Source organism: Bos taurus, chromosome 6 (assembly GCF_002263795.3).
Source record: "Bos taurus isolate L1 Dominette 01449 registration number 42190680 breed Hereford chromosome 6, ARS-UCD2.0, whole genome shotgun sequence".
Lineage (NCBI taxonomy): Eukaryota > Metazoa > Chordata > Mammalia > Artiodactyla > Bovidae > Bos > Bos taurus.
In genome coordinates this window covers 76246682-76267328 of record NC_037333.1, presented here as the reverse complement: position 1 = coordinate 76267328, position 20647 = coordinate 76246682, and positions in this window count along the sequence as shown.

Below are 20647 nucleotides of genomic sequence, written 5' to 3'. Positions count from 1 at the left end.
CTAATACTTTTCTGTGTATTCTTGCCACCTCTTCTTAATATCATCTGCTTCTGTTAGGTCCATACCATTTATGTCCTTTATTGTGCCCATCTTTGCATGAAGTGTTCCATTGGTATCTCTAATTTTCTTGAAGAGCTCACTAGTCTTTCCTATTCTACTGTTTCCCTCTATTTTTTGCATTAGTCACTCAAGAAGGATTTCTTGTCTCCCCTTGATATTTTTTGGAACTCTGCATTCAGATGGGTGTATCTTTCCTTTTCTCCTTTGCCTTTAACTTCTTCTTTTTTCTCAGCTATTTATAAGTCCTCCTCAGATAATCATATTACCTTTTTGCATTTCTTTTTCTTGGGGATGATTTTGATAACTGCCTCTGTAACAAGTATATGTTATGAACTTCCATCCATAATCCTTCGGGCACTCTGTCAGATTGAATCCACTGACTATTTGTCACTTTCACTGTATATTTGTAAGATATTTGATTTAGCTCATAACTGAGTGGTCTAGTGGTTTTCCCTACTTTCTTCAATTTAAGTTTGAATTTTGCAATAGGGACAAAACATAATAAGCTTTTTTTAGGAGAAAGTTATAGTGCTCTGCTATTAATGCAATGTTAATAAATCAAAAATATATTAAATAAGGGGCCTTTAAACTGAAACACACATAAGCAAGGTTAAAGTTTCTGCAGATACATAACTAACAATTACTGAATCATTATTCCAAAGGAAATACAGGTTTAGGTTCCTGTGATTCTCAGACTGCAATATAACTCCAGTAGTCATGGATGGATGTGAAAGTTGGACCATAAGGAAGACTGAGTACTGAAGAATCGATGCTTTTGAATTGTGGTTCTGGAGAAGACTCTTGAGAGTCCCTTGGACTGCAAGGAGATCAAACTAATCAACCCTAAAGTAAATAAACCCTGAATATTCATTGGAAGGACTGATGCTGAAGTTGAATATCCAATACTTTGACCACCTGATTTGAGGAATCAAAAAGACCTGGAAAAGACCCTGATACTGCTAAAGATTGAAGCAAAAGGAGAAGAGGTTGGCAGAGGATGAGTTGGTTCAATGGCAGCATCGACTCAATGGACATGAATTTGAGCAAACTCTGGGAATTGGTGAAGGACAGGGAAGCCTAGCATGCTGCAGTCCATGAGGTCACAAAGAATCAGACACGACATAGTGACCGAACAACAAGAAAACATGTAAGTTAAAATTATGAAAGAATCCATATAAAGGATAAATATTATATTCAGGAGAGTAGGTAAGTTGGGAAGAAAAAGAAAAAATAACCAGATGTGGTGCCATGTCCTCCTCCAGGGGATCTTCCCTACCCAGGGATTGAACCTGGGTCTCTTATGTCTCCTACATTGGCAGGCAGTTTCTTTACCAGTATGGCAAACTGGGAAGCCCAAAGTATTTAGAAGCTTTTAAATATATTATGATGTGACCCTTTATTTCTTTAGATAAATGGTAGGTATAGATGATCTATTTGCCTAGCTATCTATTGCAATCATTTCACATTTCAGATGAAATGTTTCATTATATTAAAAAGGTACACTTTAAAATGAATCTTATAGGAACTTCTGATTACATCTCAAACTTATGCAGCTAAAATATACAAAAGCAGTGTGTTTAGAAGTGTTTTCTCTTCTGTTATTTAGTCTCTAAATCATGTCCCACTCTTTGCGATCCCATGGACCGTAATCCACCAGGCTCCACTGTCCATGGAATTTTCCTGGAAAGAATACTGGAGTGGGCTGCCATGTATTTCTATATGACACTAAGCAATGGCATTAATATTAGGGGATTAGATGCAGTTGCAAATTAAAAAGAAAACAACTTTTAAAATTCAACTTTGCCGAAGAGTGAAAAGAGCTCAGGTAGCAGTGGATGATTACCTCAAGCAATTTTCAGCCAAAGCATACAATGCAATTTAGTGGGCATTTAATCATATATGACTAATAATAGAATCTTGAAATTTTGTGACATAGCACAAATAAACCTTCCAGATTTTTATTTATCTGTAAAGATTTTTCTGTCTCTTTTAATCTCCATATTTGCATTTATAAAACTGATATTGAAAAGCATTTATCACATGAACAGGTAATGAGGATTAACTCAGTTCAGTTCAGTCACTCAGTTGTGTCCAACTCTTTATGACCCCATGGACTGCAGCACGCCAGGCTTCCCTGTCCATCACAACTCCCAGAGCTCACTCAAACTCCTGTCCATCAAGTTGGTGATACCATCCAACCATCTCATCCTCTGTCGTCCCCATCTCCTTCTGCCTTCAATTGTTCCCAGCATCGGGGTCTTTTCAAATGAGTCAGTTCTCATCAGGTAGCCAAAGTACTGGAGTTTCAGATTCAGCATCAGTCCTTCCAATGAACACCCAGGACTGATCTCCTTTAGGATGGACTGGTTTGATCTCCTTGCAGTCCAAGGGACTCCCAGTAGTCTTCTCCATCATCACAGTTCAAAAGCATCAATTGTTTGGTGCTCAGCTTTCTTTATAGTCCACATCTCACATCCATACATGAGTACTGGAAAAACCATACTTTGCCTAGATGGATCCTTATTGGCAAAGTAATGTCTCTGCTTTTTAATATGCTGTCTAGGTTTGTCATAGCTTTTCTTCCAAGGAGCAAACGTCTTTTAATATCATGGCTGCAGTCACCATCTGAGGATGAACTAACAAGAGCAAAAATACTAGAGTTTAAAAATACCTGATGAATTCTAAAGAATGATTTAAATTTTTGTCACCTATGGGAGTTTCTTATATTTGTTCAACTTTATGTAACTACATGATTTAATATAATACTAAAAGAGACTGAGTTGGTTCACTTTTGTGCTTATTTTTTGTATTGCTGTTGTCATTAGCCATGCCAGGTAAAACAAGAAACTTGCTCTTAATTCATGGTAAGAACAATGAATTCATCTTTACCAAAAGAGTTTAGATGAAATTCATCCTTTTCTGATAATGGTAAAAATGAGGTTAGAAAGATTCCTCTCCCTGCTTTTTAAAAAATTGACCACTGCCTTAGGAAGGACGTTAGACTAAATGGATCATTAGTATGATTTGGAATGACAAATCCTTCCCTTTTATGCACAGATAAACCAGCATTCTTTGAAATATGACCGTTAGCTTGGTGACCTGGGGACAAGCAGTAATCTGTAGACAGACCTGGGATAAAAACAACTCTTTTTCATGTGGTCATCTTGCCAATTACCCTTCCTTGGGTGCTTAAGCTAGTTTCTCATCATGCAACTCTGCCACCTCTAACTACTTGATATTACATGTTAATATTTGTAACATTATAGATGACACCACAGGAAAAAAAAATAAAGTGATATTTCATGAGGAATCTGAAAGTAAAGTAAAATGGTTTTTAAAAACTTTTCTTGGCCTATCATGCTTTATGTTCCCCATTTGCTTTTGGCTATTAAAATGTTACACAAAGCACCAGGCTAAATAAAACAGATTTTCAAGGAGCTGAGCTATAAATTTTTGACATATTATTTGATGAAGGTAAATAGTGTCATTTTCTACTTTATTAACTTCATGTGATATGCACTTTGATCTTAAAAAATTTATTATATTTGGAAGACAGAGGAGATAGCTTGTTCAGAATACCCTCTATCCATAATTTATTGAGCTTCCTACTACTGCTATGCATCTCAAACTCTTATCTGTTTATACTATCTAATATTTGGCTAGTGGGATACATTTTGCCTTTTCTTTATCTACAAATGTGACAAGACAAAACAAAGGGATGTCTTATTGAAGGGCAATGGGATTTGTGAATCATCACATAGGTGAATCACTTTTATTTATTTATTCTTTTGGCAACAACCTATTTATATTTCAAACGTTGTCATTATCCTAATTCTGTCACATTTTTCTTCTTGTAATTTATATCATTTCTAAGCAGTATGTGTGAATTTGACCTTGACATTGTTAATCCTGGATGTGCTTTGCTATAACTTTATCTTCATTTCCTCCCAAAGAGCCTCAGTAAGTAGATTGTATTTAACTAGGCAACAGAATAATTTTCAGCTTATATTTGAGCCTAAGCAGTTAATGTGCATGGGAATTATTAAACAGGGTGTCCACTAATATCAGGGACTATGTGCAACATTTTTCCTTAATAAGGATGCTAAGTATATATTTTCAATAAAGAGAGATAATTTGCTAGATCATTTATCCTCACCATTTATTATTTTCTGCAGAAATACATATGAAAGATGTTCTTACAACCAACATGCTCGTGTGGGTTTATGCCGAAGGACTCTCAGTCCCTCATTTGAGTTCACTGTTTTCCACATGTTCAGAAATGTTCAACTACAAGACAGCAAACTACTATTTTAGGAATAAATACAACCAAATTTAAACATTTTTTTGCAAAATAAAATATTTGGGAAAAGCAATGTTTTATATATTATCAGCAACAAATCATTTAATATGCCTTTCTCTCACCAGTGTGGCATATCAATACCTTGGCTGTAGTTGAGAATTGCTGTTCTAGGTGATATCCAAGACACTAGGCCAAAACTTGACACTGAAAATTCCCAGAGACTAGAAATGGCTTTACCTCATTGATTCATGTTAGGAAGATGGACAAACATTCAATTCCTAGAAATCTTTGTAATACCAGTGAAGAAATTAAAGAATATTGGTACTTACTATGCTCTTGTTATTGATTATACTATGACTTTCAATAGTCAAAAGAATGAGGATCTTATCAACCTGAAGGAGTATAAGGATGGAATAGTCTTGATCAGTAAAAACAAAAGCAACAAAATCTTGTTTCCTCATTTTGATGAAATCCTGATTATTGAAGGAATTGTCTGCTGAAATGATACTTAAAGCAAAGTATGCTTTTAAGTATTTACTGAATTATTAGGTGCTGTGTTTGACTAAATTTCTTTGACAGTCTCCAGTTCATTATTTAGTAAGAAGCAAAACCCACTTAAAACCAGTGTTTGTGTTCTATTAGATGCACAAAACAAATGCAAGTGAAAAAGACAGTCAATCTAAAAAGAAAGGATGAGATTCTTTTTCACAGGCCTCAGGGATTTCAAAAACCCTGAAAATCTATGCAGAATCATGTGCGTATGCACGTTTTTGATGAGATAGTATTTGAGTTTTATTGGTTTCTTAGATGGGGCTTATGATCTATGTAAAACAGCACTTCATGGCAAATAGATGGGAAAACAGTGGAAACAGTGGCTGACTTTATTTTTCTGGGCTCCAAAATCAATGCAGATGGTGATTGCAGCCATGAAATTAAAAGACACTTACTCTTTGAAAGGAAAGTTATGACCAACCTAGACAGCATATTAAAAAGCAGAGACATTACTTTGCCAACAAAGGTTCGTCTAGTCAAGGCTATGGTTTTTCCAGTGGTTGTGTATGGATGTGAGAGTTAGAGTATAAAGAAAGCTGAGTGCCGAAGAATTGCTGCTTTTGAGCTCTGGTGTTGGAGAAGACTCTTGAGAGTCCCTTGGACTGCAAGGAGATCCGACCAGTCAATCCTAAAGAGATCAGTCCTTGGTGTTCATTGGAAGGACTGATGTTGAAGCTGAAACTCCAATAATTTGGCCACCTGATGAGAAAAGCTGACTTTTGGAAAAGACCCTGATGCTGGTAAATGTTGAGGGCAGGAGAAGAAGGGGATGACAGAGGATGAGATGGTTGGATGGCATCACCGACTCAATGGACATGGGTTTGGGTGGACTCTGGGAGTTGGTGATGGACAAGGAGGCCTGGTGTGCTGTGGTTCATGCGGTCGAATTGAGTCAGACATGACTGAGCAACTAAACTGAACTGAAAGACTAAACATCAGTTTAGTACTCACGTTTTATAAGAGACCACAATTACAGTTTTCGTAGACTGGGGAATGCAAAGGCCTTAGGTTGCCAAGGCCACTTTTCAGCCATTCTGACTCAATTTATCACATTAATTTTTCTTTAATTTAAAGTTGGACACAACACACCAAATCAAAACTTTTCATAATATAAAATAGAAACAAGTCTAGGGCTAACCATCATGTGACTATTGTCTGTTACATCTTCCATTCAGTTGAACAATTGATAAGTAAACTGTGGCCTGTGGACCAAGTCTGGCCTACAATCTGTTTTTATACTGTCTTCCAGCCAAGAAATTTTAACATTTTTAAGGAATGCAACAGAAATGATATATGGCCTATAAACCTTAAAATACATACTATTTAGCACTTAATAGAAAAAGTTCACCATTTCCAATCTGTCAATTAGACTACTCATTAAGTCTTTTCAATGGTATCTAAAACTTACTGAGGACTACCAATTGCCTAGTTAAGTCCTAGGGTTGGTTAGAAACAAAAAAGATCCAAATTACTTGCTTTTATGAATCTCACATCAATTTAGGATACAAAGAAATTAAAGAAGTGAATAAATTATATAACATGTCAGAAAGTAATAAGTGATGTGGAGAAAAACAGAGCAAGGTATGGAAATTTTGGAGTGTTGAGGGGAAAGTGAGTTATGCTATTGAATAGGAAAAAGTTGATCACACTGAGAAGGTAATATTGGTGTCCACTTGTAGGAGATAAGGTAGTGAGGCCTATGGCTCTTTGGAGGGAGAGTGTAGCAAATAGCCAGTGCAAAGGCCTTGTGGGATCTTGTGTTTAAGGATGATGGAGAAAAATTAAGAATTCACTTTGTATATCATGACATATTTTAACTCTCTTCTAGACATGCATTATCTTAAACATATTTGCTTTAAGTCACATGCAAATCTATCCTTATGTTAATAACGTTCTCCCTAGCTTAATAAAACATCTGGATTTCTGATTTAAAATGTTATGCCACAAGTATTCTGATCTGGTATTAATAATTCTGCTGATTTGCTCAGTTCCTAAAGGGGTATGATAAGGCATAGATGAGAATTTAAACTGTCAATAATTCTTACGTTTAGGGTAGTACAAAATGAAATAAATAAACTTAACTGCTGCAAAATATCTCCTTGCATAAATATGGTTAAACACACAAAAAATTTTGTCTTATGAATCATGGCTGAATAAGTTGCTAAGACTTTGTACGAATGTCTTTTACCTGCACTGTCCAACCTAGTACTAGCCACATGTGACCATTTAAATTTAAATCAAAGCTAAATAATTAAAATTAAGTAAAGTTAAATATTAGTTTCCTAGTTGCACTAGCCACATTATAAGTGCTTGATAATAAACATGTCAGGCAGTGGTTACTGTACCAGACAGTGTAAGCTATAAAACATCTTCATCTTCACAGAAGGTTCTATTTCTGCTCTAACAGAAGTACTGAATATGAGAACACTTCACAGAAATTTAATGGAGAGTTAGGACAGCAAATTCATAAAAATAAAGATGTATCTAAAGACTAATATTCACCTAAGAAAATAATATATGGGGGAAAATTCATCAATCAACCATTTAATACTAGGTAATTTCTGTAAATTAATAAATGGCATCTAAATGAGAAACAATTTCACAGTATCACCAAATTATTCTAATAGCTTTCATGAGAGGTACTCCAGCATTATCCTTTTTTCCCAGAAAAACATCACTTTCAATTCAATGATTTTAAATAAATTAAGTACTGTCATTATAACTGCTTTATTGACTTTATTCTTTTTTGAATCTGTAGTCTTTGACAATAATTAGAAAGTTTCTAGATATGTACATATGCTACTTACATATGAAGTAGGTGGAAATAACCCTATTCCAAAAATCTGGCCAGGATACATGTAAAAACAGAATATTTTATATTTATCTGAAGATGTAAATTTAATCACCCACCCCTTGAAATGGAATGCTGAGTGCTCCCAGACAGCACTGTGATTCCTTTAATTAAGAAAGGATAATTTTCTAGCACCATAATTGAGGCCAGCACTGGAGCAGGAAGTCATTTTGGCTCCAGATTAAAGAAATATTAAATGCTTGCCCCCTGGGGATTCACAGGACAAGTAAAAAAAAGATTAACTTCAAAGTACCATCTATAGATTGTGATGGTCTTTGAAGAAACCTAGACTTAAGAATAATGGCTTTACCCTAGACATTCCAAAGTTCTTCAGCTACTGAAAATTTTAAGATGAATAAGGAAAAGACGATGAAATAGGCTTTTCATATAAAGAGCAATTAAAAGTCAAAGCCCTGAGATTCATATATTAGATTGGTTGTGACTATTGTAATAGAGACCACACGATAATGTTCATAAACTCAAGCTGGAGCAAATCTTACATTTTAAAAGGGAAATTAACAAAGATGGACTCAAGAGCTCACAGTTAATATTTTCCTAATTTTCTAGATTCACAACAAAAATATTAAAAGCTAACATTTTTATGTTTAGGTATGAAGTCTAGTGGAGAGAGCAACGGCAACCCACTCCGGTGCTCTTGCCTGGAAAGTCCCGTGGACGGAGGAGCCTGGTGGGCTGCAGTCCATGGGGTCGTTAAATGTCAGACATGACTGAGCGACTTCACTCTCACTTTTCACTTTCCTGCATTGGAGAAGGAAATGGCAACCCACTCCAGTGTTCTTGCCTGGAGAGTCCCAGGGATGGGGGCGCCTGGTGAGCTGCCGTCTGTGGGGTCGCGCAGGGTCGGACACGACTGAAGCGACTTAACAGCATGAAGTCTAGGGAATGATATAATACTTCTAAAGAAACTTTAATACAGCCATATAATAGCATTTATAATCTAAGACATAGTACACTGTGGTTCACATTCAATCCATTACTCAGGGTACCAAGAAACATAGCTACATACTGACTGGGAAATGGTCAGAACCCTGGTGATTAGATGTGGGAAAGTATTTTCATATTAAAATGTACACTTGATAAATGGAAATGTCAACAATAGGATTGTATTAAATCTGTCATGAGTTTCACACAATGAGCACTTACTGATTTTATAAACTGAGTAGAGTACAGAACTGAATATATTACAAATGAAAGCTCTAAACTCATTTCTAATGTAATTTTTTTCTTCTTAGGTTAACAGAAATATCTGGGGGAAAAATGGGCACAGAACTTGAACGTTTCTGTTTGATTATACCATGGTTGGGAAATGGATCCTAATATATGACTGAACATACCTTTCAAATGCATCTGAAATGTTTACATTATAAATATGTACAAAGCTTCCTAGATAAGGAGTAGTCTTTGAAATATAAACTACCAAGTTTTCATCAAAAGCTTGAACAGAACAAAAAGATAAAACAAAAAAATTTTAGTTAATGAATACTGCCCTCCCCCAACCCCCGCCACCACCAAACCTTGAATCTCAGCCTTTAGTAAAATGTTGCTAAAGAAAAAGAAATTCCTGATCCTTTCACTGAATTGTGTTGCGTTTACTCCCTAGTTCTCCAATGGTGGTGCAGAAGGACAAGTAGACAATCAGAAAAAATTGTGAAAACACACGCAAACACAGACAGCAACAACTAATACCTAGGCAGGCTTGCACACTGTAGATTTAACATTAAATCATTACAAAATCCTTTTGTGGCACTACAGAACTTGGTGGAAGAAAATACAGTCCTAATTCAGGTCACATAATTATTTTCCATTAAATGTTTAGAAGTCCTGCTTTCTTCCACAGCACAGCAATTACACAGTAGAGAATAATTATTTTACAGTCAATTGAGTACACCAAATGGGCATATTTGTAAAACCTGATTTATACTTCACACTTGTAACACTGTATGAAACACGGCTTTACCTCCCACCAAACCTGCAGCCAGTGAAATGATCAAAAAGACTCTGCTTTGGCTCCAAAGCAAAACAATTGAAGTTTGAGCAATCCTTTTGAAATGAAGCTACTGCACTTAGCTTTTTCCTACCAACTGCATTGCAAAGAGTGAGGCATAGAAAGCAATGTGGTATCTGTGGAGAAGCTCTATAAAACTTTCATGGCTTTAGTTCATGCCCTGATTCTTGCTGCGGTGAGCAAGTACATTTTTCATTAGCTTATCCCACAAAGCAGTGAGAAGGTCTACATTTAAGTAATGACCTTCTCTATATAAACTAAAACTTGTTTTCCTTGTACTTCAATAACCAATAATTATTTATGAAGGTTTGCATAATTACCCAAGATAGTACAGGAGCTTGGTCACATTATGACTTTCATAAGAACTTCTCTGAATGTGTCATTTTCAAGTTTCTGAGGTGATACCCCACTTCTGTATCTTTCTCACACATTTATACAGTTTGTGAGGCTTCATCTATTTGCAGTGATGGCTTCTTAGTGCCATTAGTGACTTTGATATGGCCTCTGTAAAACGTGTAAAACAGGTATTTCTCTTTGAGGTGCAAAACAATTCCAGACTGATGTTCTGAGGCAGTTTCAGAGCAAGTTACAGAATTCAATCATAGGTGATATTGTCGAATTTGCTAATTAGCTACATGCAATGTATATTTTCTTTTTAATTGTATCATTTTAGCCAGTTGCTCAAGAATATAGTCTTCTGATTTCACTCAGAACTAAAGGAAGGGAAATAGGTATTTAGAGTTAATGAGAGCACTGTGTGGTCCCTGGTTCGTCTATAATTCTTTATCTTCAGGGTCTGAGCAGGACTTGATATGGGGACTATGAAACAAGAGTCCTCTATCTACTGTTGACTTTCAAATGAAAAAAGATTATTCATTCCTTTCATAATACCTGTGCACATAGCAGCTCATATTGATGGCCTCCAAGCACGAAAAACTAACACATTAGTGTAAACAGATGTTTTCTCTATTAACAGTATCAACCATCTGGCTTCAGGCCAAATCAAGCCTGGGGAGTGATTTCAACTGGTCTGACTGTTAATGTGAAAACTGACTAAAGAGTCTGTCCTCTGCTAATCTTCCCAATTCTGCAGATGATGTTTCTTCTAGTGTATGATTCATGCGAGAACAGGAAGGAGAGAGGTGATTTCAAAGGTTTAATTAGTTATTGGTTACAATTTTATTCAATTACCTGCTTAAATATAAAATGTACAGCTTTCAAGATGCTAAAATCTAAACTGAATATGATGAGAAGACTTAGAGAAAATCTAGAAATAATTATTTTTTGTAATACTGGAATCAGCTGTGGTATGTAATTTAATCTTTATTTAAAGAACCTCAGTCCCTGAGAGACTATGAAACTAGGTTATAGACTGCCTACTAAAAAATAAAAGACAAAAAGTAACTTTGGCCAAAAATAGAAACATGACCATCTCACATATTACTTATTTTCAGCCATTAAATATTGTTTTTCTCCAATATAATTGCCTTAGCTCATTTTATTCTTTCCTTGAATGATTCTTGAATTATATGAACACAATATTAATACTGACTTTGTGTTTGTAGTCTAGCCTAAACTGAATAACAAAGATAAATTTTAATTCATCATAGGATTATTTTCATTGATAAAAAATCCTCAAATATGATTTATTAAAATTTAGTTCAATTTATTCCTTGGCATTTATGATAAATACCCAACTTTGAAGAACTTCCTTTTGTTCTTTTATATTAGTCAATTTTTGCCTCCTTTATTTCTATTAACAGGTTGACTCTGCATAGTAGGAAACTATAACCCAAAAAGACACACTCTTATAAATGAATGAATAATACTTTGGGGTTAGGAATTATTTAACTGATATTGACTCACAAAAATGATATCTTCATGTGGCTAATAACTAATACAACTATTTTTATTCTATGTTTGAAAAAATGAAAGTCTGGAGGAATATCTAGAAATTCAATTTCAAATCAATACAATTTCAAAATTGTATTTTTAATGGTTTTCAATGGTCACATAAGATTTCTTGAATGACTCAACTAACAAGGAGTTGCAGTACAATGACTAACAAATAAAGCATGTTTCATAGCATAGAGAGATTTGGAGTGGATACAGATTTAAATCTTGAATTAGATACTTACATGTTTTCCATTCATTGAACTCCTTCAAAATTATTAAAATGCTTGCTATGTGCCAGGTACTGCATTCAGTCCCTGATACACAGTAATGAAAAAGACTGACATGTATTTTGATCTCACTCGGTATCTATTCTAGCAGAGAAAATAGACATAAGCTGCCAACTAGTAAAATAAATATAAGTTAACATTGAGATCCATGCTATGAAGAATGACATGAGGGAAAGTAATGGGACTTGGAGTTTGTAGCTTAGTTGGTTGATCCAAAAGTGCTTCTCTGAAAAAGGGGCATATAAACTGAGACTCTGAAAGGTAGTGAAGCCAGCTATTTGGGAACTGGAAGGAAGAATGATTGAGACAATGGGGGTAAAATCTGACCTTTAAGCCCCATGATAAGAAAGAGCTGAACACATTAGAGAACTGAATTAAAGAATATGCAAAACATTTTTGGCAAGATTTTTAATCTTCTCAGAAACATCAGTAAGAATCTGTTAAAAATAGATCTCATGTGATCTAGCCCATATATCAATACTTCTTTAGGAATGTACTTAATGTACATTCTGAAATCTTATTTACCAAGTATTATATTAAGCAGGAGGAAAAGAGGGTAACAGAGGATGAGATGGTTGGATGGGATCATGAACTCAATGGACATAGTTTGAGCAATGGTGAACAGGGAAGCCTGAAGTGTTACAGTCCGTGGGGTCACAAAGAGTCACATATGACTTAGCAACTGAACAGCAACAATTTTAAGCACTTGCTCTGAATCTATTCATTTAAACCTTATATTCAAAATTCTCCAAGCCAGGCTTCAACAGTACGTGAACTGTGAACTTCCAGATGTTCAAGTTGGATTTAGAAAAGGCAGAGAATCAGAGATCAAATTGTCAACATCTGCTGGATCATGGAAAAAGCTAGAGAGTTCCAGAGAAACATCTACTTCTGCTTTATTGACTATGTCAAAGCCTTTGCTGTGTGGACCACAACAAACTCTGGAAAATTCTTCAAGAGATGGGAATATCAGACCACCTGACCTGCCTCTTGAGAAATCTGCATGCAGGTCAGGAAGCAACAGTTAGAACTGGACAAGGAAAGACAGACTGGTTCCAAATAGGAAAAGGAGTACATCAAGGCTGTATATTGTCACCCTGCTTATTTAACTTCTATGCAGAGTATATCATGAGAAAGGCTGGGCTGGATGAAGCTCAAGCTGTAATCAAGATTGCTAGGAGAAATATCAGTAAACTCAGATATGCAGATGACACCACCCTTATGGCAGAAAGTGAAGAAGACCTAAAGAGCCTCTTGAAAAGTCAAAGAGGAGAGTGAAAAAGTTGGCTTAAAGCTCAACATTCTGAAAACTAAGATCATGGCATCTGGTCCCATCATTTCATGGCAAATAGATGGAGAAACAGTGGTAACAGTGACAGACTTTATTTTTGGGAACTCCAAAATCACTTCAGATGCTGACTACAGTCATGAAATTAAAAAGACACTTCCTCCTTGGAAGAAAAGTTATGACCAACCTAGATAGCATATTAAAAAGCAGAGACAATACTTTGCCAACAAGGGTCCGTCTAGTCAAAACTATAGTTTTTCCAGTAGTCATGTACGGATGTGAGAATTGGACTATAAGGAAAAGCTGAGCGCTGAAGAATTGATGCTTTTGAACTGTAGTGTTGGAGAAGACTCTTGAGAGTCCCTTGGACTGCAAGGAGATCCAACCAGTCCATCCTAAAGAAATCAGTCCTGGGTGTTCATTGAAAGGACTGATGTTGAAGCTGAAACTCTAATACTTTGGCCACCTGATGAGAAGAACTGACTTATTGGAAAAGACCCTGATGCTGGGAAAGATTGAAGGTGGGAGGAAAAGGGGTGGAGAGAGGATGAGATGGTGGGATGGCATTACTGACTCAGTGGAGATGAGTTTGAGTAAGCACTGGGAGTTGGCTATGGACAGGGAGGCCTGTCATGCTGCAGTCCATGGGGTTGCAAAGAGTCGGACATGACTGAGAAGCTGAACTGAACTGAACTGAAACCTTATAACAAGATTCTCTCTCTTGATGAGGAACTAAGATTTTTTGTTAACCCCGTAGCAAGTGAATGGCAAACCTAAGTTAGAATCCAGCAGTCTGACTCAAGAGATCTTACTCTTAGCAATAACACTGCATTCCTGGAATGCCATAATGTAGAAAAAGTGTTTAAAGATATCATGTTTGCTCTTATAAGTGTAGAAATTGTTATTATCATTATCTGTGCTCAATATGATATATAAATATCTCAGCCTGACCCAGCATTGACTTCTCCTATATTTATAAGATTATTTTTTACAGTTTTTCTTTCAAAATAGACTGATTTTGAGGATGAAAGTGTTTAATTACTTGGGGATCACAGGCGTAATCTAACATTGTCCTGGTCAAACTGGGACAGATGGTTGTCATATAGAAAATGTAAGTTTGCCAATGTTGGCCTGAGTCATTCTTTTTGTGAATATAGTAGCACTGCTGCTGCTTCATGAATTTCTTAAGCTAGAAGGGAATTTAGAGGCCATGAATTTCAATTTTTAATTTATTTTTAAGGGCCAGAGAGATGAAATTACTTGCCCAAGATAACATCTAGTTAGTACCATGGCTAGACTAAAAATCCAATGATTTTTTTATGCATTCAAGTCTGCTTTAAGGCAAATGTGTATTTCGTTGGCTCAAATTAAAAGGGATGTATAGAACCTTAGTTATTTTACCATGTACTTATTCCATCACATACTGGCAGAGATTTTCTTCTTTTTTCTTTTTTCAAACTAGTGACCTGTGTGATGGTACTGACTAGCTTTCACAGACAGTCCGAAAAATATTTTAGAAAGAAACATGGGAAGTTTCATGGAATGTGGAATCAGCATAGCTTAGAAGAATGTTGTTAGCTTTGACTTTGTCACTGTTTTATTTAATGGTCTTAGGTCAGTCATTTACTATTTAAAGCTTCAATTTCCTTACAAAGAGAAAAAATATGTGAAAAAAAAAAAAGTAAAGTCCTTTTCTTTTTGCTTTAAATTTTATAAGAACCGTCTCTTTCGGAAAGGATAGCTGGTAAGGAAAAGTGAAGACATCACAGACAGATTTCAAATTTGCCAAGGGCTAGTCCTGAGTCCAGTGCATGTTAAGTCACACAGTTTTTGAACTGGATTAGTGAGTAGATAGATAGAGATATTGATTAGGACACTAGTGATTATCCAGTAAATTATGCATGACTGAGTTTAAGTAGACCAACAGGATATTTTGGACTGTTTCCCACAAGATGGACTAACATTGACAGCTCATTTTCTGGAATCATGTGGGGCTACTCTAGGCTTTACAAATGGGCAATAATGGGAATTCAAAAATTTAAGTCCTAAAATAAAAGACAACTAAGTTACTGGAAAATGAGTTCTAACATTATGGGAATTTTTTAAAGTTATTAAAATCTTGAGACAGCCACTGATATTTCATATATAATATGGAAAAGTGAAAGTGTTAGTCCCTCAGGAAGTAATCGTTGCATGTTTGTGCTGTTCAATATTTGGTAATAACAGTGAAAGAAATACAGGTAAATTTTAGGTACTTAGTTCTGGAGCCAAATAATTGGGTTTAAAGAGTTGATTGCCTGAGTTAGCAAATTGTGGTGAGAATCAAGAGAGAAGATATGTATCGAGTGCACACTCACCTTCATTGTGTTTGAGCTATATTGTTTTTTCCCCACTGTTTGATTGCATTACACTCTCTTCAGCCACAGAGGTTGTGGACAATATTGTAGATTGGCTCATTCGACCCCAGTTATGCCTCCTGTAGCCCACTTTCCTTTAAACCAGAGGCTAGGGAATTCCCTGGTGGTGCAGTGGTTAGGATTCTGTCCTTTGGTTGGAGAATTAAATTCCTACAAGTCAAGTGGCACAACCAAAAACAGAGACTAAAACATCAAAGCTACATTTCTTAGATTCAAGGTTACAATGACACTTTCTTCCACCAAGTAGACACACACACATATGTATATATATATATATGAGACTGGAAGGCAAAAATAAACACTGGGGTAAAAGGCTAGCTGTTTCTTTCATGAGCATAGTCTGGGAGTCCTTTGATTTTACAACATCTGTTAAGAGGATTCTGATGTTTGAATATATGTACTGTTGAACAGCAGGTGGTAAAATCAGCTACATTTTGGGTAGTAATGTTGGATACATCTTTTCATTGGGTCATTTTGACTGTTTGCCATCAAGTTTAGTTCCCTGAACTTTCACCAATTTTGTGAGGTAATGCTAGGTTGTAATAAGGGCTCGTCTCCTTAAACCTGCTGGAGTGGACTCTGTCATCTACAACTAAGAATCCTAAAGTAATGCAGCAATCTCAAACATTGAAAGAAGGGTCCCTTTCTTCTCATTAAAGTTTATTAATATAAGATAGTCTTCATTCATATATATATATATATCTATTCAACATAATTATTGAGCATAAGATACTGGGTTAGACACTGCACATAAACTGGTGAATTAAAACAGGTAATTCTAAGTGTAAGAAGTAAAAACCTATTAGGAGAGACATAAATAACAAGTAAATAGACAAATAAATATATGCTAAAATAATAATTAGTGCTAAGAAGAAAATCAGTGAGATGAAGGAAAAAGATTAAAAAAAAAACAAAAAAACTAGCTAGATTAAAAGAGTTTATGAAAGGAAGCCAACTAGCAAGCACGTGGTGGTACATATCTGTAGTTCCCAAGGTAAAAACTGTGTTTGGTGCCCTAAGAACTTATGGTGAGTTTTGCATTCATTAGTAATATAATAGAGAGTTAAAGAAAAGAGTGGTTAAATAAGTAAAAGCCATTATATGTCTGATATTGATGGATGATAAATCAATGCTGCTGCTGCTGCTGCTAAGTTGCTTCAGTCATGTCCGACTCTATGCGACCCCATGGACAGCAGCCCACCAGGCTCCTCTGTCCACGGGATTCTTCAGGCAAGAATACTGGAGTGGGTTGCCATTTCCTTCTCCAGATAAATCAATGAAAGGAATGCAATTCGATGACCTAGCAAAACCATCAATAATTATTTATTTCTGATAACTAACTACTTATGTAATTGTTGTATCCAAATACCATAAACAAACTTTTTTTTTTTTCCTTAAAAGGCATGGTGATGATCTCTCAGATGACTAGATTCTCTGGAAAAACATAATTCAGGTGAATGTCATACTTTCATTGAAAACTGTATGACATATTATGGTGGTGGAATTCTCATGTGACAGAAAAATAAGTTGAGGAACTAATGTAATTATAAATAGCAAGCCAAGTAATAAAGAATATAAAACGATCACTTTGAACATGATAACCTAGCCATTATCAAGAAGTATGTGATTACTGAATGTTCTGTTATTCTTCTACAACATTACTAATTTTATATATTAACATTTATTATATAAATTTACCTTTACAATGACTTACTGGTCTTAAAATCTAGGCAGTTTGCTGAAGAGTCAGCAGTTATTTTCTGCAGTTTTAATGAAAGAGACCTATGGTTAACATTTTGGGGAACAAACTGAATCTTCAAATCTTTTCAGGCTATTGATGATGCTAATCAATTGGTATGAAATGTGTCCAATGTTCACAGTTCAGATTGATGTCTTTCATGCTTAGGCATATTTTCTTATCTTGGCATGTTCACTTGCAGGTAAAGTAAATATCCTTTCTGACCTCTTTTTTGCTATACCTTTGTCCAGCTAAACCTGGCAGAGCATTTTATGAATGGGCATACTGCCATCATGGCAGATGGACCTAGGCAAGCACATTCAAGAGCCAGAATGTATGTTGTATTTGACTAAGAAAGGCACATTGACACCAGTTTGTATGGAATCAGCATTTGGTGTGCAATCTTGCTCCCTATGGCTAAGGGGATATGACCTACCACTCTAGCTGAGCAATGAATCAACTTTGTAAATCTCAAACATTTAAGCCTCATCATTATAGCTCTGTTGTGTAGGAAAGTAAGGCTAGAAATCACTGCTTGTTGGAGGAGACAAAAATGTAAAGCTTTGTCCACAAGATATTTCTTGAAAAAAATATTGGATACAGATATTTTCCCCAAATAAGTATCATATCAACTACAAAAAGTGTACTGATCATTTACTGTATCCATGCTGCTTGTAAGGTTTTTGTTGTTCAGTCACTCAACTGTGTCCAACTCTTTGTGACCCCATGGACAGCAGCACACAATGCTTGCATGTCCTTTGCCATCTCCCCGAGTTTGCTCAAGCTCATGGCTGTTGCATGGATGATGTCATCCAACAATCTCATCCTCTGTCATCCTCTTCTCCTCCTGCCTTCAATCTTTCCCGGCAACAAGGTATTTTCTAATGAGTTGGCTCTTTGCATCAGGTGGCCAAAGTATTGGAGCTTCAGTTTAAGTCCTTCCAATGAATATTCAGGACTAATTTCCTTTAGGATTGACTTATTTGGTCTCCTTGCAGTCCAAGGGAGTCTCAAGAGTCTTCTCCAACACTGCAATTCAAAAGTATCAATTTTTCGGCTCTCAGCATTCTTTATGGTCCAACTCGTACCCATACATGGCTACTGGAAAAGCCATAGCTTTGAAGATATGGACCTTTGTCAGCAAAGTGATGTCTCTGCTTTTTTATGTGCTGCCTAGGCTTGTCATAGCTTTTCTTCCAATGAGCAAGTGTCCTTTAATTTCCTGGCTAGAGTCACTATCTGCAGTGATTTTTGGAGCCTAAAAAAATAAAGTCTGTCACTGTTTCCACTGTTTCCCCATCTATTTGCCATGAAGTGATGGGACTAGATTTCATGATCTTAGTTTTTTTTTTTTTTTTAAATGTTGGATTTTAACCTAGCTTTTTCAGTCTCCTCTTTCACCTTCATCAAGAGTCTCTTTAGTTCCTCTTCACTTTCTACCCATAAGGGTGGTGTCATCTGCATATCTAAGGTTATTGACATTTCTCCCAGTGATCTTGATTCCAGCTTGTGCTTCATCTAGCCCAGCATTCCACATGATGTACTCTACATATATTTTAAATAATCAGGGTGACAATGTACAGTCTTGAAATATATTCTTTTCCCAATTTTGAACCAATCCATTGTTCCATTTCTGGTTCTAACTGTTGCTTCTTGACCTGCATACAGTTTTCTTAGGAAGCAGGTAAGGTGGTCTGACATTCCCATCTCTTTAAGAATTTTCCACAGTACTACTTGTAAGGTAGTACATTTATAAACCGTTTTTCAGAGAAAAGATTTATGATTTCCTCTTCACATAAGCACAAGTAATTTATCTGAGCAATAGCAATTTTATACTTTATTTCTCTTTCATCTTTATATAACCTATTTATATATTCTAAGCTACTCTTTTCCATTTCTTCAACTTTACCTTTTCTCTCCAACTTCCCTAATATAATTTACAAAACATCTACTTCTGCTTCATTGACTATGCTAAAGCCTTTACTGTGTGGATCACAACAAACTGGAATATTCTTAATGAGATGGGAATACCAGACCACATTACCTGCCTCCTAAAGGACTGATACTGAAGGTTAAGCTCCAATATTTTGGTCACCTGATGCAAGAGCTCACTCATTGGAAAAGACCCTGATGCTGGGAAAGATAGAGGACAAGAGAAAGCGGTGGCAGAGGATGAGATGGTTGGATGGCATCACTGACTCAAAGGACATGAGTCTGAGGAAACTAAGGGAGATAGTGAAGAACAGAGAAGCCTGGTGCTGCAGTTCTTGGGGTCTCAGAGTAGGACACAACTTAGTGACGGAACACCAAAAGGAAAATGTGATTTACAGTCTACTTCATCGGAAATGAATGTTCTGAGAAACATATTTTAAATCATTATTCACCGCACCTTCATCCTCTTAATCCTTCTTTTCTTATGATCTCTGCCAGTGATGCTATAATTACAATGGTTAAAAACATTACATTCATCTTTGATATTTATCTTTTATTTCTATATCTATTTATTCTTCAGTATTAGGCAATGCTGTCACCAATGTATCTATGTAATAGATTCTCTCCTTTGCATACACATTTCTGTTAATTTAGTTCTTAGCCTCATCATATCTCACCTGGAACAGGAAAGGCCTCCCTTAAATATTTAGCAGAATGGCTTCAAAGTCAGACAGCACGGGTCATAAATCCTGCTACAGCCATTTAAAGTCTGCTGGATCCTTAAGAATTTGCTAAATGCTACTTATAGCTACAGAATATGAGAAGGAATAAAATGGCACTATATATACAAATATAAAATATATATTATCTATAACAAATAGTTATTATATATTATCTTCATAAGCATCATTATTAATGCTTTCTGACTGCCCACCAATTTGTGATAAAATTCATTACTCAGATGCCACATTTAGCCATAAAATGACCAAATATCATTCCCAGTCCACATCAAATTTATGAGATAGTCCCCTATTTTTATGAAAATAAAACTGAAATCTCTTAGCATGTACTGCAAAAGGTAATGTAATTTTGATGTCTAGAAGACTGGATTTAGATCTAAGCATGACCACTTAGTCAACAAATATTGATTGTTGAGCTAGGGCATATCTGACGCTTTGAAGGCTGAGGATTGAACAATTAACTAAACAGACACAACTTCTCCCTATTATGGCTACAGATTGATTTATACACTCTGAGCTGTAGTTTCCCTACTTATAAGACAGGGATAAATGTACCTAGA